Genomic DNA, 26,659 nt, shown 5'->3' on the forward strand with positions numbered 1-26,659 from the left:
GAACCAGTGCCCTTACTGCAAGCAGGAATTCAGAATTCTTCCCTTTTTTAGCACTAACAAAAAACAAAAACATGCAGCTCGACCTCTGCCTTGGGATGCAGCTTGTCAAGATGCTTTCAGATATGCTCAAAACTTCTTTGTGTTCCGCGCCAGTATTGGGTTCACCAAATTAGACTAAGGAGTTTGTGTTATTTGTGCATGAAAGAGATGGTTGTGCTTTGGCTGTTTGTTTTAATGCAGGAACATGCAAGAACAGGCTGTGCGGCTATTTTTCCTAAACGTTGGACCCTGTTGCATGCACTTTGCCAAAATGTCTGAAAGCTTCAGCTGCTGCCGCTGTATCAGTAAAACAGAGCGAAGGGATGCTTTTGGGTCCCTCTTTAACTGTCATGGTGCCTCACTCAATAGATGTACTACTGAACAGAACGCAAACCCAGCATCTCACATCTGCTCACGTTACTAGATACAATCGCCTTTTGTTTGCACCTCAAACCAAATTAAACGATGTAACACGTTAACCCAGCTCAACTGTTACCTCCCCCAGAGGAGAGTAGCATTTCTAATACCAATCATGATTGCATCTTCATCACTGAAAATGAAACCAAAGGGAGAATGGATTTGACTGACACATCTCTGCCATCCCCAGATATTTTGTGATGTTGTAATTGCAATTGTTTATTGTAATTGTTCATTTATACATCTCTTATACATAGGAGGAGTGCTCCAAAGCGCTTCAAGGTGGGACAGGAACAAGGGAATACAGTAGTCATTCTTAGGCCTTGAAGTTTCTGAATGATCTAACAAAACTAGCGTACTAGGCCTGACAACATTTCTCCTAGTGCAAGTGCATGAAGTGTTTCAGGCGCGACCAAGCTAGGGAGTAGAGACCTAAGAGTGTTGTGGGGGGGGGGGAGAGAGGGAGACAAACTCATTAGTCCTAGTACATTCATGTCGTGCAGGTGTACAGACGAAGTGCTAGGCAGGGGGATGGGGGAAACAGTCCAGCAGCGCCCTGGGTTAATTGCAGAGGGTTTACCCATCTCATAGACCGTGAGCTGAAAGTGCAGTAACACTGAGCATAGTGCAGAGGCCCGGAGACAAGTGGAAGACTGGTGGGGGACCTGTAAGGCTCTGGAGGTGAACCAGGCGACCAGTTAGCAACAAAAAGATGAACAAAGTTAGGGAAGAGAAGGAGGATGGTGGAAGGAGGGAAAGGAAGGAGGTTAGCAGAGGAGAGAGAGAGAGGAGGAAGAGGAATGTCTTGAAGAGTTTCTGGAACTTAAGATGCTCCTGCTCAAGATGCAGAGATGCAGGGAAGCTGTTCCAGAGGGAGGCACCAGCAGAGGATAAGGATCTACCCCCAAATCTCTTGTTTGGAAAATCGTCTCACTAGCTAAGAGTTGGAGGAGGACAAGCGAGGGCTCTAGAGGGAGAGTATTTAGGAAGAGAGTGTTGTAGATAGTGTGGGCCCTGGCCCCAGAAAACCTTGTGGACTATGCAGAGGATCTTGAACTTGATCCTTGCAACCACAGGGAGCCAGTGGAGGGATTTCAGTGCCAGAGAGATGCAGTCCCTGAGATTGAGGCTGAGGATAAGTCTTGTGATTCTGTTTTGGATGAGTTGTAGAGGACGGAGAGTAGAAGTAGGAAGGTTGAGAAAGAATCTGTTGTAGTAGTCCAGCCTAGATAGAACCTGGGCTCTGGAGATGGTAAGCCTCTGGGGGAAGGTGAGAAAAGGTAGGTAATGAGACTTATTAGAGATGTCAGAGATGTGAGAAGAGAAGGAGAGAGTGGAGTTGAAGATAACCCCCACATTTTTTGCCTCATTAGTAGGTGGGTGCGCAGGACCAACGGAGGCTGGCCAGAGTGAAAGTGGGAAAAAGCAGGGGTCCCAATGAGGACGATCTCTGTCTTACTGGCATTGAGGCAGAGATCATTAGCAGCACACCAAGAATGAATTGCAGACAGTCGGGGATGAACGAGGAGGGGGAGGAGGCCGAGGGTAGCCTGAAAGAGAGCTGCATGTCATCCGCATAACACTGGAAGTTCGAAGTAAAGGTAGAGATCTTGTGGGCCAAGGGAGCCATGAAAACTTTGGAAAACAAGGGAACCGGTTAGATCCTGGGGGTACACCACAAGTAGATAGAGTGATAGAGGAGAGAAAGGACCCAAGTTCCACCTGGGAAGGTTGGTCAGAGATAAAGGAGGCGAGCCATGCCGGGGCCTGATCTGTGATGCCCAGGGTATCACATAGATGGGAGATCAGGATGTTGTGATTAGGTATATCAAAAGCAGAAGAGAGGTCAAGAAGAATAAGGACAGAAAAAGAGTTAGAGTTAAGATTTGAGAGCCGGTCATCACCTGTGTTCAGAAGAGCAGTTTATGTGCCTCTGGATGCTCTAAAGTCAGACTGACGGTCATGGAGACAACCAACAGATTCAGTGTGGAGGGTAAGCTGAGAGATAGATAACTTCTCCAGGAGCTTGCATGGGAAAGGAGTGATATAGATCGGGCAATAGTTTGTCGGAATAGAAGGGTCGGCAGGGATACATTTTAGCAGAGGGTGCACAAGAGAGTGCTTGAGAGAATTGGGGAAGACTCCAGTGGCGAAGGAAAGGTTGCAGAGGTCGGCCAATGTTGGAGTGAGAGTGTCAATATTGTCCTTGATGGTTTTGGAGGGCAGGAGCAGGGGTCCACCTGTTTGGAAGAGGCTTTCATAGACGAGACTTGTTTAGATAACTGAACAGGTGTGATAGTGGAGAGGGAGGAGGAAAGAAGAGGGGGAGGGGCGGGGTGGCCAAGGTGGGCCCAAGAGATGTTGGTGCAGGAGGGGGTGTTGAAGAAAGAGGACAGACTGTCCTGTGTTTTGAAGGTGAAGTGTGCCGCTAGGACCAAGCAAGGGGCCTGGGTGGGTGCAGTAGAGAATGTGGCTGCGGTAGGGTTGGCCAGTTCCTTGCAGACTTTGAAAAGTTTGGCCATGCTGCGGAGATGCAGGCTTGTAGGAGGAGAGCAGGTGGAGGCAAAGGCAACCACTGACACTCTTTTCATGGGTCGGATGACCGCGAAGGCAGGAGGCAACGCAGGGTGTGCCAGTGCTAGAGGAAAAGAGTGCTTCAAGTGAGGAGAGGGAATAGAAGGATCAGTCCAGGAAAGTGAGGCAGTGAGAGGAACTCCAGGGTATGGCCATTGGTGTGCATCAGACCAGATAATGCAACATACCAACGTTCTTTATACTAACTGCCATGATACGCACTTGTTGTGCGAGCGATCAGGGAGACCTCAGTGTTCTTGATGGAAGGCATCTGAGGAAAGTACCCAGCAACGTGGGAAACGTTACCAGGAAGTGTTTTCAAATGATTCGGCTGATAAAGGAAAGAATGTTTATTCAGTCGGAAGGCATTCATGGCATGGATTCACTTATTGTATAAAAGCGCAGAACTGCTGCAGAGATGAATTTTCATTTGATATGTGCCAAAATGATCCTTATAGGAATACGGATGACAATAGAATATTTGGTAATGTGCGTATACAATACTGCAAGGAATTACGGTGACAGTAGAATGCTGAACCAATGTAGTGAAATGCCAGCGAGTAAAAATAAAGTTCATAGCTTTCAAATGAATTTATGCACTACTAATGTTTTTTTTCTAGGTGTACATTTATTTAATAACGTGGTGCAGGTAAAAATATATTATACAAGGTAACAAATGTTTTGGGGATTGGTGATCTGTTAATCAAGTACAGCTGAGGTTTGGTGAATAGGAAAAGATTTTTATACATGCCATTCTGTTGATATACAAACACATTTCATGTGGACTAACGATTTGAGTGACAGTTATACGGTCTGGTGCAAGATTTTTCAGATCTTACATTTTAAATATTGTGATTTAATTTTAGTGTGTCAGTGTAAGGGGTTTCCTGTGTTAGAGTCAAACATGGAAAAAAAAGTCCCAATTTTTTGTTGGGGTATTATGGGGAATGTCAAACCATTATGGGTCACTGGTGTAATGAAAAATAAATCTTATGTGTAGACTTTATTATTTGTGATTAAGTGAATGGGCCTTTGCCTCGTGTTTATTTATGTTGTGGCCCAGGACTTCATGGTTGCTAGACTATATATTTTAGTGACGAGTTTAGTGACAGGGAAAAGTTTGTCACAATGGTGAATATTTCAAAAGTAAATACAGAAAAAGTAAAGTGGAATTTGTATATGTTTGATGCATAACACTGTAAAGGGAACATTTTTTAATTTTTCTGGCGGCCACACCGCTTGTTTTTGCAGGTGTGGTTGAGGTCATGTTGTTGGGGACATCCTCCAAGTTGTTTTGGTTGGATTGTGCGACAATTTTCATTAATTGCGCACTTATATAAAATGTGTGAAGTTTATGCAAAATGAAAATGCAAAGTTGTATGGGGACATCCACAAAAGTTTGGATGGTGTGGCAATCTTCAGTAGATGCGCGCTTATTGAGTAAAAATATTAAACGTGTGAGGTTTATAAAAGATAATGCAAATGCTGTTAATGTGCACTTAGTAGAGTAAAGAATATAGAGTAAAAGAAGAAAAGGCCTCAGGATTTATGGCAAATGGGAAATGTGGATTTATGCCTAATGGGAATTTCGAATTTAAATATAGTGCACTAAGAACAGTAAACAATGTATAGGTTATTAGGGTGCCCAAATATTTTAAGCTGTTATGGTTTTAGTTATTATAGCAATGTTAAACAATAAGTTAATGCTACCAGGAGCATTTCATTTGTTTTTTGGTGTCTTGGCATGGTTCTAGTAGTGTCTGGTTTGCATGATTTTGGTTATCAGTGTTATGTGCGAATGTTCTCCCTGAATGGTTGTAGTTTGATTGTTGGTTGTGGTAGTAACTGTTTTTCAGCGTGTTGGTGATTGTGTGGGATGTATGTGGGAGTTAAGTGGGAGCGATTTGTATTTGGATGTGTTGTGAGGGTGTAAAGAGGAAGAGGAGTGATCTCAGTAGCCCCTCTGCAATTGTTGACCTGTCATGGCAACACCTCTCTTTGTGTGTTAGATGGTTGGACTTGGACTACTATCCCTTGGGTGTCATGGTTGTGGTGACACCGGGTCCGTGGCGGGGCAAATGCGTGATCCCCCCTGTTTTCCCACCCGGATGTATGATTGGCTTCTCTGGCTGTGTATAGTTGGTGCCAGAGTGTGGCAGGCTCTGTGTTTGGATGTGGCAGGTCCAAATGGAAGGTTTTTGTTTTGGTTAGATGGTTTTGGTGATAGGGAGATGTTGTGGTGAGTCTGCATTGAGTCTGTTATGAAAGGGAGATGTTGTGTGTGGTGAGTCTGGTATGAAAGGGAGATGTTGTAATGTAGTCTTGTCCTGCCACTGGCCTGGATGTTTGCTGTAGAATGTTGGTGCATGAATGCAGCTCATGTGAATGTTGGGTGGACCTGTGTGTGAATGTTCTGTGAGTGTCAGTTGAGGGCCTGAGCTGGGTTGAATGGATGGCCGGTGGATCTGCTCCTTTGTTAGTGATGTCTATACCTTCCTATGTTCCTGTCCATGTCTACGCGTGCTGTAAATACACGAAGAGTAACTGGAGTATTGTACAAATTGTACATATGTGAATAAAGCCTACCTGGAACCAAACCTAGACTACAGCTGGTCTGTACTTCAGTGATGCATCCTGAATGTCTAGCATAAGGCTTTACAACACAAAGTTCTTTATTTAAACATCCAGAACGGCACTTCTACTGCTGCCTTTGCAATCACCACACTAGATACAATGGTAGAAACTAGGGGAACCCTTACAACTCTGCCCAAGCAGCAGAAATAATTGCCCTAACTCGAGCTTGTGAAGTATCTCAAGGTTTGGAAGTAAATATGTATACGGCCAGTACGCCTTTGGTGTAGCTCAGCTCACAATATTGGGAAACTATGGGCCGAAAGGGTATTTCTAACTTCCCATGCCACCAAGATTCAGCATGGTCCCTTGATAGTGCAGCTTTTATCAGCATTAGCATTACCTGAACAGCTAGCAATAATGAAATGCGCAGCCCAACAGAAAATCAGTGACAGTATTGGGAAAGGCAATGCTTTCACACACAGAATTGCCAAACAAACAGCCACAGGCTTATAGTCTGGAATGAACCTACTAGGTCCTGCTAGATGGGTCGCCGAGGGTGGGATGATGGAAGAAGGCATTAGCAGTGTAAAAGATTCAGGCGGGTGGGAAGGCCAAGATGGCGGACTGTGTGAACGTGGAATGCTGGGGCCCCGTTCCGGCCCGAGGAAATGAGAGCGAACCCGACATCAGGAACACTTGTAAGGAGGAGAAAAGAGTAGCAGGAACGGAGAAGACCGCGTAGAGCGGGGAGAAGTACTCTGACCTCTAGCGGAGAGTGGAGAAGTGAGGTGTGGACGAGACAGCTGCAGTGGTGCAAAGGCCCTGAGGGGAAAATGGCGGGCGGCTCTCGCTAACCCCAGAGCAATGAGGCAGACTACAGCGAGAAGGGACCCAGTCCTGAGAGGTCCCACCGGCAAGACGGGGAGGCAGTCCCATAAGAAGAGGATGGTTGGTCTGTGACAGGCTCCGGTGATGGTGCGAGCAGAGCGACTGCAGGGTGCTTTGTGAGGCGGCCAGCGTGGTGAGAGACCCGGAGAGAGGGTGCGTGGCAATGGGCGAGCAGCCCAGCAGCACCGGAGGAGGCCAAAAGCTGAGGAGGAGCGTGCCAACGGGTGAAGAAGGAAGCGCAGCGATGAAGAAGGTCACCAGGACCGGCGTGGGAGATGGCCAGGAGCGGAGGAGCCGTGGGCAACCCATCGAGCAGAACACTGCTGGTGAGGAGAGACGGTGCAGCGAATTAAGGCAGAAGGCACCCGGTCTTTCAAAGGCCCACTCACCCGTGCTGCTGCTGCCCGGAAGGGGAAGAGGCAAGGAGCAATGACGGGAGAGGAGAGCAGCTAGAAAGAGGCTGCTGGGAGAGCAAGGAGTGCCAGAGAGATCCGGGAAGAGCCTCAGGAGTTCAGGTGAGGAGGAGCCCAGGCCGGAAAGGGTGAAAGCCGGACAAGGATACAGAGAGAGAGAAGGGTGGTGAAGAGTCTGGATACAGCCTGTCAAAGGGGGAAAGTGGGCTCACATATTCAAGGAATTCGGAGGGTCAGGGCCTGACGATAGCTCTGAAAGTTGATGCAAGAGGCAGTGGAACATAACACACCCCGGAGGTCCAGCTAACAGTTTGACTAACAGAAGGCCCAGTGGGGCCTGGAAGTGTGTGGAGAGGTGACCCGTTTTAAGAGCCTCTTACTAACATGGGACAGCTCAGGAAAGCCTGATGGAATTAGAGGTACCAGCGTTCAAGAGGACTACAGGGAGAGGGGTAGAAGCACCCCTCAAAGACTTAAGAGAAGAGCAAAAGAAGCAGCAAAGGGGCCTTATGCCCACGACAACAATGGGTAAGAATAACGGTGAGACAAAGGAAAGGCCCAGGGGGGCACCAGGAGAGCAACCCCGGAACAAAGCATAAAGGGGGCCCCGCTGAAGCGGAGGGGCAGTAGGAGCCATCAAGGGGGTAACCCCAAAGGCAGGAAAAAGGGCCAGACTGTAGAGAGCAGAAGGGGGAAGGCAAGTAAGCTGAAAAAGGGCAACAAAGAGAAATAGAACACCGGGGAGATAGCAGACAGGGGTGCCTCCAGGAATGTAATTAAGGAAAGTCGATGGGCCCAAAGAAGAGGAATACTAACCCAGGAGAGCAGGAAGGAGAAGGGCACCACAAGGGACATATTCAAACAAAGCTCCCCTTTGGAAACTTGACAGACCATAGCAACAGGGGAATGGCGCTTACCAAAGAGGATCTACTGGCAGCACTGGCTCAATTCAAAGGTAAGCTGACGGAATCTGTCAAGGCGGAAGGAGTAAGCATAAATGTTTCGCGCTCTGAAACACTTGTGTATGAGCGCAATACAAATAAAATATCAGTATCAATAAGAGAAGAACTGTCGCAGGCCATCATAAGCTACAAGAAAGACATTGGGCCTCATTACAAGCAAATTTCTTGCAAATCTTTCTGGCGCCTGGCTTCCCGGAATTATCAGGGTATTCCGACCCTGGCGCTCCAGGAAGTCAGGCGCTGGAAAAATGGTATTCCCCATTCCCATATGACTGGACTGGGAATCGGGAATACCATTATGGGGAAGACGGTAGCACCGGCACCATTTATAATGGTGCTGGTGCCACCGTCACAGTTTGCAGGCGGGTGCCGTGCCGCCCGCCAGGTCTGACTAGCCAGTGTAGCTTGGGATAAATCGTCAAATAGCTGGACTTCACACACCTGCACATAGATCTTCCCCTTCTTTCTAGCTGCTCCTACTAGATGCGCTTTGTCCTTTTAATTATGCATTTTCACTAGTATATCCCGGGGTCTTGCACCTGGTCCATCCTCCGGCTGCCCACTCTGTGCGCTCTTTCTATCTCCATGCTTCGAGCCTCCCCCCCCCACCACTAGATTTACAAACCACTCTCGGATGCAGACTTCCAAATGCGGGCCTTCCACTCCCTCCCCCAGATCTTTAATTCGAATGTTGTCTCTCCGCGATCTGTCCTCTTGTATCCAGCTCTGTCAAGCGCTCCTCCATTTCCATTACCCGCTCCCCTATGGAGTCAATAGGGGTCATTACAACCCTGCCGGTCCGGTAACAACGGTACCGGTAGGCTTACCGGGCACCGTTGTTACCGGACCGGCAGAGTACAAGTAATAAGAAAATGTATGCAGTGGATAGCACACAGGGCTTTCGGTTCGAGCAGCTTTGCTCTTACCTAACAAAATGATGTTCTTTAAGAATATGCAGATTTATCACCCATCTGCGATTTAACAAATTACCTACACAAGAACACTTAGGTCGATGGCATAAATCGTCTTATAATGAGTGGCTTTGTTGCCTCTGTAATTCGACATTAGAAACAGCTTGCCATCTACTTGCAAATGCCTTGTTTTGGAGTCCAGCTATGTAAAGAATTATTCCGGTTATGTTCCTAATGTTCATTTTGCCGCCACAGATCAGTTTTGGAGCTCCATATATGGGGCTGAATCAATTGTTATTTCTGCAGCTGCTTTTCATGTCTGGAACGGAGTCATTCCCTTAATAGCACTACTCAAGGGATCTTAACTGTTTTTAATATTTTATGGAACTTTTATATTTTTTAGATAATCATTAGCTGTCCTTTTATATTCTTGCATATTTGCACAATTCTTATCATGAATTGTATGTATTAACTAATGTTAAGTTTGATGTTTCACTATTGTGTATAACCACATGCACTAATATACAAAATAAAAAAACAGTGGTTTACTCTTAGAGCCCCGGGGTCTTTCACAAATCAACATTTCAATGTTTCTAATACAAATATGGACAAAACTCAAGACTCCAACAATATGCACATTGATGGGGTAATACTTAAGCTATCACTTAATAATCACCTGGGTGAATGGCCTGTTTTCTTACTGCTAGGTGACTTAACGAAGCAATCCTTAAGAATATTTTGTTTTTGAGTTTTAAAATGTGTTAACTAGCAGGAGTGCTGCTTCAAACTACGTGGGAAAAACAAAGCAGGAAATGAATTACAATACAAAGGTATGACATACACACAAGGAATAGGAAGTATTGGATAAATGTACATGCCAAGTAGTCTGCTTGGTTACAGTCGGTATCAGATATGAGTGGGCAGTTGGTTTACACAGAGTGGTTGAGGCTATTGCTAGGCACCATCGGTTCCAATAATTCTGGTGCGTGCAGGTTATTCATATTACAACAAACAAAACAAATCGATGCAGTAGCAAGTACAATAACCTTGAGCAGGGTCTAGGCAGGTACATTTTAAGTGATCCGGTAATGGCTAAATTTGGCAAAAGTGATAGTCGGATGGTATAAGTGTGGTAGAGTAATGTATGCAAGTCATTGGAAGACAAAGTTATTTTGATAATGTGCATGGACAAATCTGAGTAAGATCTTCTGTTCACAGAGCCAAGTTTTCACATTCTTTTGATCCTCTTCAAGGTATATCCTGTTTTATTTATTTATTCATATACATAGAGCCAAATGGCTTTGTATATACAACATAGAATATATATGTTTTGTGTGTTGTTTGTTTTCAGGTTTGCAGGGGTGGTTGTTCCAGAATGTCAGACCTAGAGCTCTGAGTATTCTCCCTCCATGTTTTCTGTTTGTTTGAATCTGGTTGTAGTTAGGTTGTTGACCTGTGAAGACCATAGCAGTCTTGTAGTTACATATTTGTTTATGTTACAGATAAGGTATTTGGGAGCAATGTTATGGAGGATTGGAAGTAATACAGTTTATTCTGTGTGTTATTCTCTTTGCAGCAGGGAGCCAGTTGAGGTTTTTTCAGGATTGGTGAGACACGATCCCAGGGTTCGAGTCCCAAAATAAGTCCAGCTGTTTCATTTTGGGTATGTTACACTTGGCTTAGTTGTTTGTTTATTCCTATACAGAGAGTATTACAATACCCTAGGCAAGGGAGGGAAAGGGCTCAGATCGCCTCAAATTCCTGTGTCATTTCAACAAAGGGGGCAATTCTCGTAAGGATGTGGAGCGGGAAGTGTGATTTTTGTGGTATCAAGACTATTTGTGGTTGTAGGTAGTTTTTCGTGTTGAAAATGATATCTCGGTTCGTTACCAGGTAGGACATGGTGGGTGCCATACACATGAGGGGTGGTGTTGCTGGAGGTAGGATATCAAAGGAAATATTGTCTGCTTTAGAGGTGTTAAGACGGATATTATCTATGGTCCAATCCTAGATTCTCTGGAGGAGTTCAGTTAAACACATTGCGGTTATCAGGTTCCGGGTTCCTGAGAATCATCTGTGTATAATTGATTTTGAGAAGAGTTCAGCAAGGTCTGCTAGGGCTTTAATGTAAACATTAAATAGCCATGGAAATAAGAGGTAGCCCTTGGGAACAACACACTAAGGAGAACATTCCTGAGTTCAAATCTCCCATTTTAACCCTCAGGGTATGATCGTCAAGCTAGTTGGTGATCCACTTCAAGGCACTACCATTGAATACCATCTGACCTTTTCCTCATTGTATTGGTGGACTGTATCATAAGCAGCCAATAGATCAAGGAGCATGAAGACCGTTGGTGTATGGTGATCAAGTGTATCAGAATTTCCTCTTTCATGGAAAGACTTGTTTTCTTGCTCTAGACTGATTTGCATGACACACAGAGGACCAGTAGGGTGGTAGCCATCTTATTCAGGATTTTAATAATTAAAGTAATGTAGTTATGGGCCTATTTTTCGGCTATCTCTGGTTCTTGCGATGAATCCTACGGATTCCTCACTAATTCCTTGCCTATAGTCTCCTCCCAGGTGGCCAGGGAAAAGCAGACGTTCTGATCCTGACCTTGGGAGTGGTGTTCTCTGGGAGGATCACATAGGAGGAGATGAGGCCTCGGGGAGTGAGAGGAATCCATGGCATGAGACACAGTATTTGTCTTCTTCTAAGGAGGATGGCTCTGCAATGCCAAAGAGACCTGTACAGCTGAAAAGCTCCCCAACACACAAAGGAACAGTGAAAGGAAATTTGTGAATAACACAGTGTAAAAGAATTGCACCTCCCTGTACAATCAAGGTTAATGACTAATTCTCATGACGTTCCTTTAAAGAATGTTATAAGAAACAAACTGGAGTTTAAAAATGAAACCGACATAAGATAACCTAATTTTTCTATTAGGGACTTCAAGTCCCATAATTCCCAAGGTACTGGGACGAAGAAGAGGTACAATGTTGTATGAGTGGTTAGTTCATTAATGCAGATGACCCACACCTGAGGCTCAAAAGACCCCCTCAGGTGCAGGCCATACAGTTGGCGTTGTTGGTGAGGAGTAGAGGAAGTCAGAAGCAACACGATTCGTGTTGGCAGCCCAGGATTAGCTGGCAGAGAGAAATAAGATGCCGGGACCACTACTTGGCAGATATCAGCTGCCAGTCCTGAGAGGGTCTGTTCCCCCAAAAATCTGAAAAGCAGAGGTTGCGCAGCAGGAAGCGTGCAGAACGAAAGCTTCACACCTTGTGACCTGTTCTGCAGACACTGCGCAGCGGGAAGTGTGCAGGAGGCTGTCTCAGGTGACTTGTGTGCACCCAAGGGCCTCGCGGCTGTCTCCGGTGGCTGGTGTGCACCAGAGTACCTCAGGAGCAAGAGGACTTCCAACTGGAAGTCGCGTTTGTGAAGGCAGACTTGCCAAAGCGGTTTGGCAGTTTGCGAGGAGCCACACCATCAGAAGTCCTATAAGTGGCGAGTGGAACAGAGGAGATCATCTGATCTGGTGAGTTCACATGTTGTCAGTGACCCCAGAACGCTCTGTCCCCACCTGCGGGATGGAAGCAGGTGTTTGGCGAGTGAGAAGCACATGTGTAGAAGCAGATTGAGTGCAAAGCAGAAGAAGAAGCACTCGCGTGTGAATGAAAGTGATTCACACATTTTTTAAAATTCTGAACTATTGTAAAACAGCAGAAGCAGCACTCACGTATGAGTGAAACCGATTTCCAGGTCAATTCGGAATACCGAACTAGGGAAGAGCAGCAAGAACCTACTATGTCAAAGCCAAATGACTGTAACCTTGAAAGTGTGAGTTTGTGGAGAACCCAACAAATTTTGGGGGCATCTTTGTTAAGAGTGAACGTCAATAAGAATTGCCCAAACCAAGAGAAACTGAAACCATGCAAAACACAGCCTAGCCAATATTGCCACCAGCAGAAGGGGGCTAATGCAAGGTCTATACACACTGCTGAATTAGGTTGCCCATATCATATACAGCCTCAACAGAAGCTGGGATACCCACACATTGCCAAAATCAGGGGAGAGGCAAGAAGAGACCCTATCCCTGTCAGTCTCTTGTTGCTTTTATAGTGGGGAAACAAGAATGGCAAAAAGGCGGCCCTTCTGGGAAATGATATCCAGAAAGGGAGGAGCATCATTTGCATAAGAGTATTAAAGAGCACCAATGTGAATCTTGTTTTCCCTGAAAGGTTGTTGAAAGTCTTGAAGCTGCAATTTGTTGAATGCTGTGATGCTGTTGTAAACCTCTTGTCCGTTGACTTTGACCACAAACGCATTTGTCGTTGTGAAACGCTGTTCAGGCAGGGGAGTACACTCAAATAGCAAGCCTTTGGAGACTGTAGGCCTGGCATGAAAGCAGGCCAAGTGGAATTTGAAGGAGTGCTACAAGGTAGTCCTGACTGAGAGATTTTGTGTTGTTAGTAGTGCTGGAGGAAGATCCATGCTAGGCTGTTACAGAGAAGTTGTATCCCTTTGAGTTGTCAGAGTAGCTAATCATCCTGACCAAGACCATCATTGTTACAGAGGATCTGAACTTTTTTAAGGAGGAAAAAGAGCTGTATATCTTCTGTGTTGGAACTTTCAGTTGACCAGTTGAAATTGCATCAAACTGTATTGGAAATTTATTACGAATCAGGATTTCCTTGTGTTCTTTTCTTGAACTGTGAAGCAGAATCACGCTTAACCCTGGGGAAGGGGAGTTCACCCAGGTTATGAAGAGAGACTGTGGTTACATTGTGAATTCAATCCTTATTGTTTTGAGTTGCCATGCATTTCCTTTGTTTATGTGAGGGACAGATATCCTTTGTTAGAGTGTTTCCTTTAGCGTTACAATGCTGTCACTTGAACTTACAATCCCCTGCTCTTATCACTTTAACATCTGGATTCATCCATGCTAGGGGCCGCAGCGCCAGCATGAACAAAAGAGGGAAGAATGGACACCCCTGTCTGGTCCTCCTTTCCAAACCAAACCACTCCTATCGACTATCATTCACTGTCAATTGAGCTGATGGGGCTTCACAATGCTTCAACCTCTCTCCTTAAGTGTGGAATTAATCCCAATCCCTGTAGCACATCAAACAAAAAGGACCAATTCACAGATCGAATGCCTTCTCTGCATCCAGAGAAAGCAGCGCCAGGTCTCTCCCCTCCCTTACAGAGTGCACCATTAGGTTCAGTGTTTTCTGGACCGTGTCTACCGCCTACGTCCACCCTATGAATTCTACTTGATCATCAGGAACACCAGGTTCATTCTAGTGGCCAACACTTTCGCAACATTTTGCATCAACGCTCCACTGTGGCATATCTCCTCCATCCATCATAGCATTGAATAGCTTGGCCAAAAAAGAAGGGAGCCAGAGATTACAAACTGTTTGGTGACAGTGAACCCATCTTCCCCCTGGGCCTTCCCTGACTGTATTCCCTTGATCGCCTCTCCCACTTCCTCCTTCGTGATCAATGTATCTATCAGTGCTGCCTTCTGCAAATCAATAGCAGGGAGATGTAGTTCCTCCAAGAACTCTTACCTTTCCCTCGTGCTTCAGTACTCTCCTCACTGTAAAGCCCCTTTGGGGAGTTGTGAGAAACCAGCAGGTTTCCCACCCGTTAGTCCACGGGGATCTGTCATCCAGGTGGCCAGGACACAACCATCGCTTTTGGAATTCAGTTCCTGGGGGTGTGCCAGTGCGAGAGGATCACCTGGGTGAGGGGGTCTTTGGGGAGGGGGAGTGAGACACCGGATGGCGAGGCGCGGTATCCCTCCCTCTGCAACACCTTTACCCCATCCTATCAGTTAAGATATGTGGGAACCTTGACACCCCGCCCCCCTACCAGCACTGTCACACGGACAGCCCGCTCTGGGAGAAAACAGACTCACACCCAAGCAGAATATCCGACATGTCCCGCTACTGTGGTTAGGAGAGGTCAGGCAATTACTGACAATCACTCACACCTGACTTCCATTAAACTTTCCCAAACGGATAAAAGGCAGAGCGCAAAAGCACTCTCTGAGCGAGGCAAAGCACACAAAGGTACAGCAGTTTCAAGTCGGCAGCTGAACGAGGGGAGAAAGACGGCAAACCAAGAAGGGTTCGTAAGAAGAGAATTACCCATGACCTTTTCGGCAAGATGCCACTACTTTCAAGAAACCTTCGAGGTATAAAAGGGTAATGCCAGGAAACCAGACTGAAGAATCCTGCATTGTGTCGGAGATACCGAAGGCCCTCGCGTGTAACTGACCAAGGTGGGGAGGCGGAGCAACAGCCGCTGTGTTGGTATCTTCCTTGGCCCCAAGAACAAATAAGTGCCAGAAAGATCAACACAGCCAATGAGTTGGGGAGACTGATGCAAGACTGCTCTGTGTTGAAGTCAAGGATACAAGCAGCAACATTGTATAACGAGCACTGGAACTAACATAAGCTTTACTCGCGTCTTTCATTACACGCATTTAACAAACTGCTGATGAAGGAAAGATACGAAATCGTTGACAGAGTAAGGTATCCTGCCAAGAGAAACGAAAGTAGAAGATTGATAAAAATAATTGTGTAAAGTTTCTCGAAGTGGTCCTGCGACGGTTTAAGCAAAACCCATTGCACATTCTGAAGTCTTTGATTTTGATATCAAAAGGGATCTGAGCCCAAACGAGGGAGATCCATGGTCCGAGCCCGAACCAAGTGAGAACATTGTGATAAAAGCTGAAATCTTTGGGAAGCCCCTACTCCATTGCTCTCCCGGGCTCCTCTTTTCTAGGGCCTCTTCCGCTACCAGATTAAAGTCGCCCCTGGTTGGCTCTCGCATAACTGATCATTTTACCATCACAACAGTCCCACAAAACTCCCCCCAACCTTCCCCCTTCTCTCCCTACAGTGTTCTCAGTGCTTGTGGGAAATCCACCAAGCTGTTACCACAGAGGGGGCCAGCCCTGCTTCAGCCAACCAGCGGCAGCATGTTCATTTTTCTTAATTTCCAGGCCCCCAACAAGATCTATTTCTCGGACCAGTTGTACTGCCATACTCCCTTCCCCAACAAGAACATTACTCTGCACCACAACTGTCATGATTCGCCGTTTCAGCCCCTTCTTGACTACGTGGTCCGTAAGGCATTGCTACACTCCCTCTAAGGCACACTCAACATGGCTGATGTTAGTGCGCAAGTACCGCGCTAGTGTTTCCAGGAGTTCGCCAGTCCCTTGAAAAAACACACGTCCCCACAGCGCTTCCCGTCTCAACGCTATGCTTCCAAACTTTGGCAAGTCTGCTCGTACTTTCCTGTGCTCTTACGCTCTGTCCAGGATCTTCGAGCTTCTCTTTCCCAGTCTCCTTCAGCGCTCCCCCTTATCGAGAGCCTTCGGCCGTAGCGCTCGCTTCTTCCATTGATTCTCCTGGTTCCTTCCTGGTCTCCTTTCTTCCGGGACCTTAGTTACTTGTGCTCCCTCCTGGAATTGAACGCAGACTCCCTCGGTCAGAATAATCTACACGCTGGCGACAAGGCTACACGCCCATGTCTTTACAAGTCCTGAGCTGTCCGGAAAAAGGAAAAGAACCAGTACAAGACTTCGAAAGACAAACAGGTGAGATTTCAGGCAAAGTGTGACAGTTTGAGACGCCAAGGATTGAATATTGATTCTACAATGGAATCCGCCGTCCAAGACCTCATGAGAGGTATGCAAGAGCTGACAACTGAAGTACAGAACTTGAAGGCGGAAAATGCTGCCTCGAAACAACTCGTTCTCTCCAGGGACTCTGCCTTCCAAGAAAGCGCCATAGTAGGGGGTATTGTGGACAAATATGACGGAACCACCAAAACATTGCGTTCCTTTCTCGATTCGTGTTTGGTTAATTTTACCTTCAAACCCTACTACTTCTCAACTCCCAGAGCCAAGGTTGGCTTCATAATTTCTGATCTTTCAGGAAACGCATTGGCCTGGGCAACACCTCTAGTAAATGCAGGGGACCCACTCCTGGACAACTATTAAGGATTTGTGGATGCCTTTAAAACTATGTTTGATCGACCTGAGCAAGTTTACAGTGTTCAAGAGAGGCTATTGGAGTTTCAACAAGGTTCTCAGGATATCCTGTCATACGTCACCCATTTCAAACAATTGGCCAAGGAGGCTGATTGGGCTCTGGAAGATTATTTTACACTGTTTCGCCGTGGATTGAACGACGAAATCAAGGATGAACTCGCCCGGGTAGCCCGCCCAAGCTCGTTCCAGGCTTTATTGGACTTGTCATTGCAAATTGATTTCCGCATCCAGGAAAGAAAATCTCAAAAGAAAAGGAGACGTTCCCTGCCAACAAAGGTCCCATTAGAATATCCCAGTCGTAAGGAGACGACTCCCAGTCCTCAGCCAGATCCTGTACCGATGCAACTTGGCTCCTTACGGGGGCCCATTTCTCCACAAGAAAGAACCCATAGGATTGAGACGGGGCTATGTATGTATTGTGCATCAGACAAACACCTAGAAAGAAATTGCCCAATAGCTCCTCCCAGGCGTTCGGGAAACGCCAGCTCCCAATCTTGAACGGAGCCCAGTTTCGGGAGAAAGATTCGTGCTCCAAGTCTTCTCCAAGTAAACCCTGTCAAACCACAAGCAATCTGGTGATTCTTCAAGTGTTTCTATCAGTGACCAAGGATGAAACATATTCTGTCCTGGCTTTGGTGGACTGCGGAGCAATGGGGATATTCCTCAATCATGATTGGGCCCTGAAACATCATATCTCCTGGGAAACCAAGGACATCATCCAGGCGGTCGAAGGTATCGATGGAAGTCTGTTATCTTCAGGACCCATAACCCAACAAACCACAGAACTCTTACTGTCCATAAACAACCACCAAGAGATGCTACACTTCAACCTAATAAAGGCTGCTCACTATCCTATGGTACTAGGCATGCCCTGGCTTCAAAGACACAATCCGTACATTAACTGGACCGCGGGATCCTTGTTCCTGGAATCAGAGTATTGTCTCTCGCATTGTCTGACTCAAAAGGCTCAACCTTGTGTCCAGGAAACCCAGGAGACTGAGAACCCACCCATTAGTGTGTCTACTGTCACCCAGATACCTGAGTTTTACCAACGATTCTCAGATGTATTTTCTTCAGAAATTGTGCAAGCGTTACCTCCTCACAGACCCGAAGACTGTGCCATCGAAACAGATGATTCCGTAGTCATACCATTCAGGAGCATGTTCATACTTTCTGAACCTGAAAAACGAGCCCTACGTAAATACTTGGACACTAATCTATCCAGCAGAACCATTCGCCCATCGAAATCCCCAGCAGGAGCATCCTTATTCTTTGTGCCTATGAAGGATACTAAGGAACTTCGACCCTGTCTGGACTACAGGGGGCTCAACCAATGTACTTGAAAGGACCGTTATCCACTACCACTCATCTCAGATATCCTAGAAGCGGTCCGAGGAGCTGTGATCTTTACCAAACTTGACCTTTGAGGAGCCTACCATTTGATCCGCATAAGAGAAGGTGATGAATGGAAAACTGCCTTCAGGACACCCTTTGGGCATTTCGAGTACTTGGTAATGCCTTTCGGGTTTTCTAATGTACCAGCAGTGTTTCAACGGTTCATGGATAGAGTGTTCTCCGACATGCTGTTCCTCTTTGTCATCATTTATTTGGACGACATCTTAATCTACTCCAAGAACCCAGCAATACATCAAGAACATGTTTCTATGGTCCTACAATGTTTACGAGAGAATAATCTACTTGCTAAACCGAAGAAATGCATCTTCCATGTTCCAACGGTTCGTTACCTGGGGTTCATCCTAGGTCCTCGAGGAATCGAAATGGAACCTGCCAAGGTCGACTCAATCCTATCTTGGACCAGTCCCACATCTGTAAAACAGATACAGTCCTTCCTGGATCTTGCCAATTTCTACCAGAAATTCATTCCTACCTTTTCTGCTTTTGTACAACCCATAGTCGCCTTACTAAAGAAAGACGTTCCTTTTAATTGGACTACAGACCAAGAATCGGCCTTGCAGGAGTTAAAACAAAGATTTACCCGAGGTCCCATCCTGGCACAACCTGACATTGACAAACCCTTCCTGGTGGAAACAGATGCCTCGGATTACGCCATAGGAGCTGTTCTGAAACAAGAATCGGAAGACAAAAAAGAACATCCCATCGCCTATCTATCCCGAACTCTAAATCCCAGTGAAACCCACTATTCTGTTTTGGATAAGGAGTTACTAGCCATCCGACAAGCCTTTACAGAATGGCGCCATCTGCTCTTGGGGGCCAAATTTCCGATCCAAGTCAGGACTGATCACAGGAACTTACAAATTATTCAGTCCTCAGAGTTTAGAAATAGTAGTCCGACTCGCTGGGCCTTTTTGTTTTTGCTCAATATCAGTTCCAGATAAACCATGTTCCTGGAGTGACCAACATTATCGCTGACGCCTTGTCCAGACGACCAGACTATGAACAAGAGGAAACTTGTGCCCTTCCTAAAATGTTTCCCGATTCCGTCTTTGTTGCCCAGGCGAATTCATTAATGGATAATATTCATTCTGCGACACCTTCATCTGATCTCTAGAAGGAATTTCTTCAGACAAATAGATGGGAACTCTCAGTGAAAGATGGATACCTGTTCAAAGAATAGAGTTTAGCGATACCTACACAAGAACTGAGGTTAAAGATCATAAAACTCTGCCATGATACCTTCCACTCAGGGCATCGAGGTATATTAGCAACTCTCAGGCTCATTCAGAGGAACTTTTGGTGACCCAGAATGGCCGAAGATGTAAGAAATCACATCCGAGTTTGCGCAACCTGCTGCCAGAATAAGCATAACAATAAGAAACCAGCAGGACTCCTATATCAGCCTGCATTACCTGACCGTCCCCTGGGCGACTATTGCTACTGACTTTATTGTGGAACCGCCTCCTTCCAAAGGCTTTACGACCATAATGGTGACCATCGACCTGTTTTCCCATGTGAACCATTTTACTCCCTTGGAAAAGCTACCTTCAGCACAAGAAATGGCAGGAATTTTCATAAACCACATCTTTAGACTTCATGGCCTTCCTTCCAAAATCATTTCGGATCGGGGTCCCCAGTACATCTCCCAGTTCTGTAAATATCTGTGCAAAGTGTTAGGCATCCAACAAGCCTTGTCCTCTGGATATCATCCCCACACCAATGGAATTACAGAACGAGTCAACCAAACACTCGAACAATATCTACGATGTTTTGCCTCCCAGGTTCAGGATGATCGGTCTGTCTTGATTTCCGTGGCTGAGTTCGCTTACAATAACTCCGATCATACAGCCATTAAGACCAGTCCGTTCTACTGCTCCCAGGGATTTCAGCCTTCAGTTCTACCTATTGTGCTACCTCAACCCACTCATGTTCCATCGGTTGATTCCTGGATAGACCATTTGGTTACAGTACACAAGGATGTGAAAAGTCATTTGGAAAAGGCAAGGGAAAATGTAAAACGATATGCTGACTCCAGGAGAAGAGCAGGGCCTAAGTATGCCATCGGAGATAAGGTCTGGCTTTCCTCCAGGCTCTTAGACATCTGAGACCCAACAAGTTAGCTCCACATTTCTATGGACCCTTTACGTTAAGAGAAATAATCAACCCTGTGGCCTTCATGCTTCAATTGCCCCAATCCTGGAAAACGATTCACCCAGTTTTTCATCCGTCCCTGCTGAAACCTTATTTGCATGACACCAGGTCCTCTCCTCGACCTACCCCCCTGATCAACAATGACCAGGTCGAATTTGAAGTTGCCAGGATTTGTGACTCCAGATACAGAAGGGGTCGCCTCCAATATTTGGTGGAATGGAAAGGATATCCACCTAGTGAGCGAACATGGGAACCAGTGTCCAACATGAATGCCCCTCGTTTGCTACGACGGTTTCATTTAACCCATCCGTGCAAACCAGGAGGATCGCAGTTTAAGAGGGGGCATGCTGTCATGATTCGCCATTTCAGCCTCTTCTTGACTACGCTGTCCATAAGGCATTGCTACACTCGCTCTAAGGCACACTCAACATGGCCGGCGTTAGTGCGCGAGTACCGCGCTAGCGTTTCCAGGAGTTCACGAGTCCCTTGAAAAAGGACACGCCCCGACGGCGCTTCGCGTCTCAATGCTAGACTTCCGAACTTCGGCAAGTGTACTCGTACTTTCCTGTGCTCTTACCCTCGGTCCTGGATCTTAGAGCTTCTCTTTCCCAGTCTCCTTCAGCGCTGCCCCTTATCAAGGGCCTTTGCCCGTAGCGCTCGCTTCTTCCATTGATTCTCCTGGTTCCTTCCTGGTCTCCTTCCTTCCGGGACCTTAGTTACTTGTGCTCCCTCCTGGAATTGAACGCAGAATCCCTTGTCAGAATAATCTACACGCTGGCGACGGAGGATACACGCCGGTGTCTTTACAAGTCCCGAGCTGTTCGGAAAAAGGAAAAGAACCAGTCCAAGACTTCGAAAGACAAACAGGTGAGATTTCAGGCAAAGTGTGACAACAACCCTCCCTTCTGCGTCATCAGCCCCCACAGCTTTGAGAGTTCAATCCACCTCCTCAGCCTTGGTTCTCCAGTAGTCTTTTCCTCTGAGTTAAAAAATTAAGGCGGAGGGAAAGCCCCATCAATACGGCACTCTTTTCGTAGTGCGCCAGACTGTAAGTGGTTTGCATTCCCTAAGTTTGACAAACTTCAGTCCCAACAGTTCCTGGAAGAAAAGATCCACTTTTGAGACCCCTCATAGTCCTCTTAACCCAGCTTCCTGACCCTCAGGAGCACCTCTGTTTTCAGCTTGTATATTACACCACTACCGACCTAGGGCCCTAGAGCCTCCCCACCCATGTGTGCCCTTTCAATGCTAATCTCTTTACCACCTTACTCTTGAACAGAATGTTCACAATATTCTTCACTTTTCTCTACACACCTATTCTCTGGGTCATCTACTTTGAGCTCCAGGTCTGCTTTCCTTGTTTCCAGGTCTACCAAACGCGAGTCATCTTAATTTCCAGTACCTCAGTCGACTGTTCATTGTCCTCAATCCCTTCCATTTCATTCCCCAATTTTGTCCACCCCTCAATGCAACTCAGCTGCCAATGTCAGAATGTCCAATCCGAGGGCCTTGAGTTCATGCAGAACATTTCACACAATGCCCTTCGTTGCCCCCATCTCACTGCCCCCCTTAGTGTCCGTCTTTGGCCCCTTTGGATCCATCTTGGGGGCTAGACGGTCTACTCAGCCATTGAAACTTCTGAAGGGCCTCCACTGTTGCCTCACAGCACCAGGCACCACTCAGCCTTACTCCAGAACTCTTCACCAGTACCTCACCATCTGTGTGACACACTGGGGGTAGGCACTCCCACTGTACCCAGATATCTTTTCTGCTTTGCCTTCTAGACCACCACAGTGTCTGCTGCCTGCCCTTCTGCCGCTCAGACCCCCCCCCCCTCAGGGTTCCTTGATTCCTCCTGGCTGTAATGCTTGCGCGAAATGAGAGCTAGAACAACATGGCGTTGGTGTGCAGCCATTTTGGACACTCATCTCCCATTGCGGTAATAAAGCCTGCGTCCCCGCATGCCTCGGAAAATAAACGAGCATTTCAGTAGCGAAAGCAGAGCAAGGTCACATAGCTAAATAAATATTATTGCTGAGTGGACTTACTGTTTACAATAGTTATTGTATTGTCCACCGAAGGATGAATACAGGGAGGGAGTCGGAGCGTCCTGCAGGTGCATGATAAGGGGTTCTGGGAATGAATGCGAGGGGAGGAGCGCTGACTTTGATCTCACAAGCCAAAATACTTCTCTATAAGTACGGGAAATTTACTTTAAAGCATCTCTTAATGGTCTATGAGCAAAAAGTCATTCCTGTTCTTTTTTATGGTGTTGAATCAAAGTTGTATTCAAATCCAATCTATGGGATTGGATTCAAAATTATGACCTCTGTACCAAATATAAAGATTTCAATAATAATAATTTTGGAATTAAGCGCCTGGGTGAAGTGGCAGGTTATCTTTTTAAATGCCCCTCTGCGAATGTACGGAATACATTTCTGCGCTTGAGACTTAACTTATGGACGACTAGGGAAGTGTTGGTGAGGGGTAAGATAATTTCTGCTGATTTAAATTTTTGTCGGTTTTGTGAATCCCATATTGTGAGGGAAACCCTACAACATGTGATAATATCTTGCCCTAAGTTGAAGGACATGTGGGCTAAACATTTCACCAATCTGTTGAATCTGCATGAGGAACTGGATGAAAATGAGATATGGAGCATATTAGTTAATAACGCAAGATTTTCGGTCATAAAGGCCTTGGTGCACTTTTTGGAAGCCATTTTACCTGGTGAAATTTATGTACAAACTTAATTTGAACTATGAATATCATTTGTATATACTCAAAGTAATTTTTGAGCACTCAAGAAAACAATTGAAATGTATTAGATTTTAAGTTTTAAATCTCCATATTAATCACTCAAATTATGTTTTATTTGCCATGCTCTGTATTGTAACCTTTTATCATTGTTAATTTTTTGTTTGTTATTAATTGTTTTGAATGAAATTGGAAATGTATATCTGTTTGATAATTTTGAAAAGTTGATTTATTCAGCTGTATCAAAATAAAAAAAATAAAAAATAAATAAAAAAAAATTACAACTTTTGCCAATGGATTTGAGCAATTCATGTTCACGATTTGCTTATTGTCATCTGCAAGGTTTGCATTATGCTTCAGTCCTTTTTTGAAAAAATAGATTATTCACTGGTGTGTTGCTTTAAAACAAAAGCCAAAAACTACTTTTATTGTTTGTGACACTCACGACACGGAAACACCTCAAACGCGTACAACTTAACTGCAACAGCCGAGTCACTTACCATCATTTAGGAGTATCTACTGGCCATGTGGGGCAACCATCTTACTGGTTTGTAGTGAGAATAATGGGCCAAGAATGCAACTCATTACTCCATAATTAGTTCATTTAGGGTGGTTAGTGGTTGTTGAGTGTCCTCTTCTTTGGCCTGCCTTTCTTGTCTCCAGATCTGCTTGATATTTTCCTTCTGATTTGGCATTCAGATTCATACTTTTTGGTTCGATCCTCTGTTGGAGTGGCTAGCTTATCGGACTGCTCTTAGAGCATCACTTCTTATTGACTGATTGCGCTTGCATTGATTTCCTGGCTTGCCAGGATGGCCCATTGAATTGTTCTGGATACCCATATGGATTTTCATTTTGGTTCTGCAACCTCTTGTCCGTCTCGGTCCCTGCATCTTCATACAGTCAGGCTTGGAGCCAGGATCCTCTTGCTGTTGGGTACAATTGAACAGCTAACATATACCATTAATGTTGGGACCACCTGCTTTCATCCCTCTACTCCTTCTCTACCCAATTGACTGTATAGTATCTCTACCAGTGGTCCGAGGTACATCTAGTTAGTTTTGTTCTATTACTCCTTATATCTTTAAGCCTGTTATTGATCATATTATTTTTCTTCTTTCCAGCTAGATGAGTCCAGAGACAGTCATTCTTCTTTGGAATCCATTGGGGTCCTTACCTCCGCTATCTTCCTTATGGGTAATACCCGATGGACTAGGGAGAGTTAGGTCTTTGGGACTGTCTCTATGAAGCTGCACATCCTGACAATATGCTAGTGTATGCTACAGCGACAAGGAATGAAGAGACTGACCAAGTGGTGCCATAGTGATTGGTATAGACTTTTATTAAATGAAAAACAAAACCTATCTATCCTGAACTGTAAGGGGATGTCCCTACCTAAACTAAAGAAACTCAGGTGCTCGTCAGGCATTCCGTGTGCGTCAAAACAAAAAGGCACTGTCACAGTCACTAATGCTCCTAATCTATCCGTGCCGATACAACAAAATACTATAAAGTCCAACTACTGTTAGTATTCCAGGAGAATGACTACCTTCTCCTGGATGCAAAGCATCCAAATGCCTCTCGAGTTGTTAAAAAGCAAAAGGTCCCATAAAAGTTCAAGTTCTCCGAATCCCAACCGAATATCAAATGGCTACATAAAGTTCTTGTGGGGCTGGGAGAATGATTCCCTTCTCCTAGCTGGTTCCCCAATGTCTATCACAGTTCTTAACAAGGTTTTTAGTTCTCTGGGTTTTGCACCTCTTTTGCTCTGCCCATACTGGGACGATGAAGCCGTTCCTGGAGTCCCTCATCACTTTCCAGTATCATCCTTTTATGGAATTAACCTGGGAACTGTATCACAAAATGGTTAATGGTTTTCTCGGCCCCCTCTCGGACTTGGACTTGTTCCTGTTACCTTCTCCTGGGGAACATTTCACCGGTTTTGCCAGGGGTCATGGGCTTGCTCTTCCTACTTTAACCTCATCTTTTAGTAGTCTTCCGTGTCTCGCCTCTATCCACCTCGATTTGTTGTGGACTGCCTCGGTGTAGCTGTCAGACCCCTCAGACGCACCATGACAGTTTACACCCCCTCTGCGGTCTATCGCCTTCTCCTGAAAGTCACCTATGCGGTTCTGCATTAGGCTAAGATAGGCAGTCTTGGCACCACTGTCGGACCATGAGGTCCATCCACTAAAGGTTATGCCACCACCTTTCAAGTTTATCACGCCGTTTCCCAACTGACTCGCAAGACACTTCTCGGGGTATTCCTCTTCTCGTCCTTGCAGACAAGCCTTGTTGCAATCTTCCAAAGGCCCGCATCAGCTTTCCTGGCTTCAATGCGGCCTCCCTCAGGCACCTGGTTCTATCACAGCTTCCAGCTTGCCAGAACCGCACGGGTCAGTGAATGACGAACACAGTCCGCGTTTGCTGTTCAGTTTAAATAGCAGGGACGGGCCCATCATAACGTCCATCCAATTGACAGCAGCTGTTCTAGTCTTCATCCAGCTCTAAAGCAGCATTGGTGAGCGCTTCTTCATCTCAGTACCTACGTTATCAGGATGGTTTGATGTTTCACAATAACACATGGTTTTGGACATGAGGTTCCACACAAAAGGTTCAGGTACTATCATCAGCCTACCGGTTTGGGATTAAAGGGGCTGTGCCTCCCAATCGCTTCCTCATCCCCAGGAGAGGAGTCCCTCTCAAAGAGATCCTTCCGCATTTTACCACTCCCAGGGAGACTATTGGTTAGTGGCCTCACCTCCCTAGCCTTATGGAAATGGGTTCTCCACTGGGGAGAACTGAAGCCATCTGAAGGATCATCACAATACATGTTAATGATGGTAGTTTCTTCCTGTGGTTCAGACATACAGTCGCATGGATGAAAGGGGGCTGTCAAATGAGTATATGAGAACATTAGATACCAGGCCATGCTGTCCCATGCCCTACTGATGAAATGAGGTGTGTGTTGATTAAAATCGTTCATTCTTACATTATGAATTGTTATGGTGTGTTTTTAATTAAATTAATAAAAGGTTTATACAACTTTGGTTGATACAAGAAGGTTAAAAGGCATTCATTCATGAATGACTAGCCCTGTCTGAGACTATGGGTCTTGATCATTGTTCTGTATAGATATGTTATGATTACCTGGACGATTGAGACTTCTACCAGGTACAGTTGCGAAGTATATACCATGCCCTACTGGGAAAGAATATCTTTACTGACTTTGCATTTTTATCTGGGTACAACCCAGCTCAAATTTCACACTTCTGCAACTCAAAAACAAACTCATTAACTACCTTTAATGAGTTAGGCGCGACATCTGGGCTTTGTAGGCTGGTAGCCTGGCACTCCCCTGCATCCGTTTCCACTCAGTATCTGTAGGCTAATTGTAGCTCACTAAAGCTTTGTGTGTGTATTGTTTCGCTCTTTCACCTTGCATTTTGTATGAGCCTATACATGGGAGTTGTTGGCCTAGT

At 45.7% G+C, this 26,659-nt stretch overlaps 1 protein-coding gene across 2 annotated transcripts in view; it reads right to left on the bottom strand.

Moving 5' to 3' along the window:
* The window catches only part of LOC138449261 (zinc finger protein 684-like), a 697,253-nt gene that overhangs the window by 13,156 nt on the left and 657,438 nt on the right, over nt 1-26,659 (bottom strand). The gene's annotated exons all lie outside the window — the stretch shown is intronic.

This window comes from Ambystoma mexicanum, chromosome 1p (genome assembly GCF_040938575.1).
Source record: "Ambystoma mexicanum isolate Mex_15411 chromosome 1p, UKY_AmexF1_1, whole genome shotgun sequence".
Lineage (NCBI taxonomy): Eukaryota > Metazoa > Chordata > Amphibia > Caudata > Ambystomatidae > Ambystoma > Ambystoma mexicanum.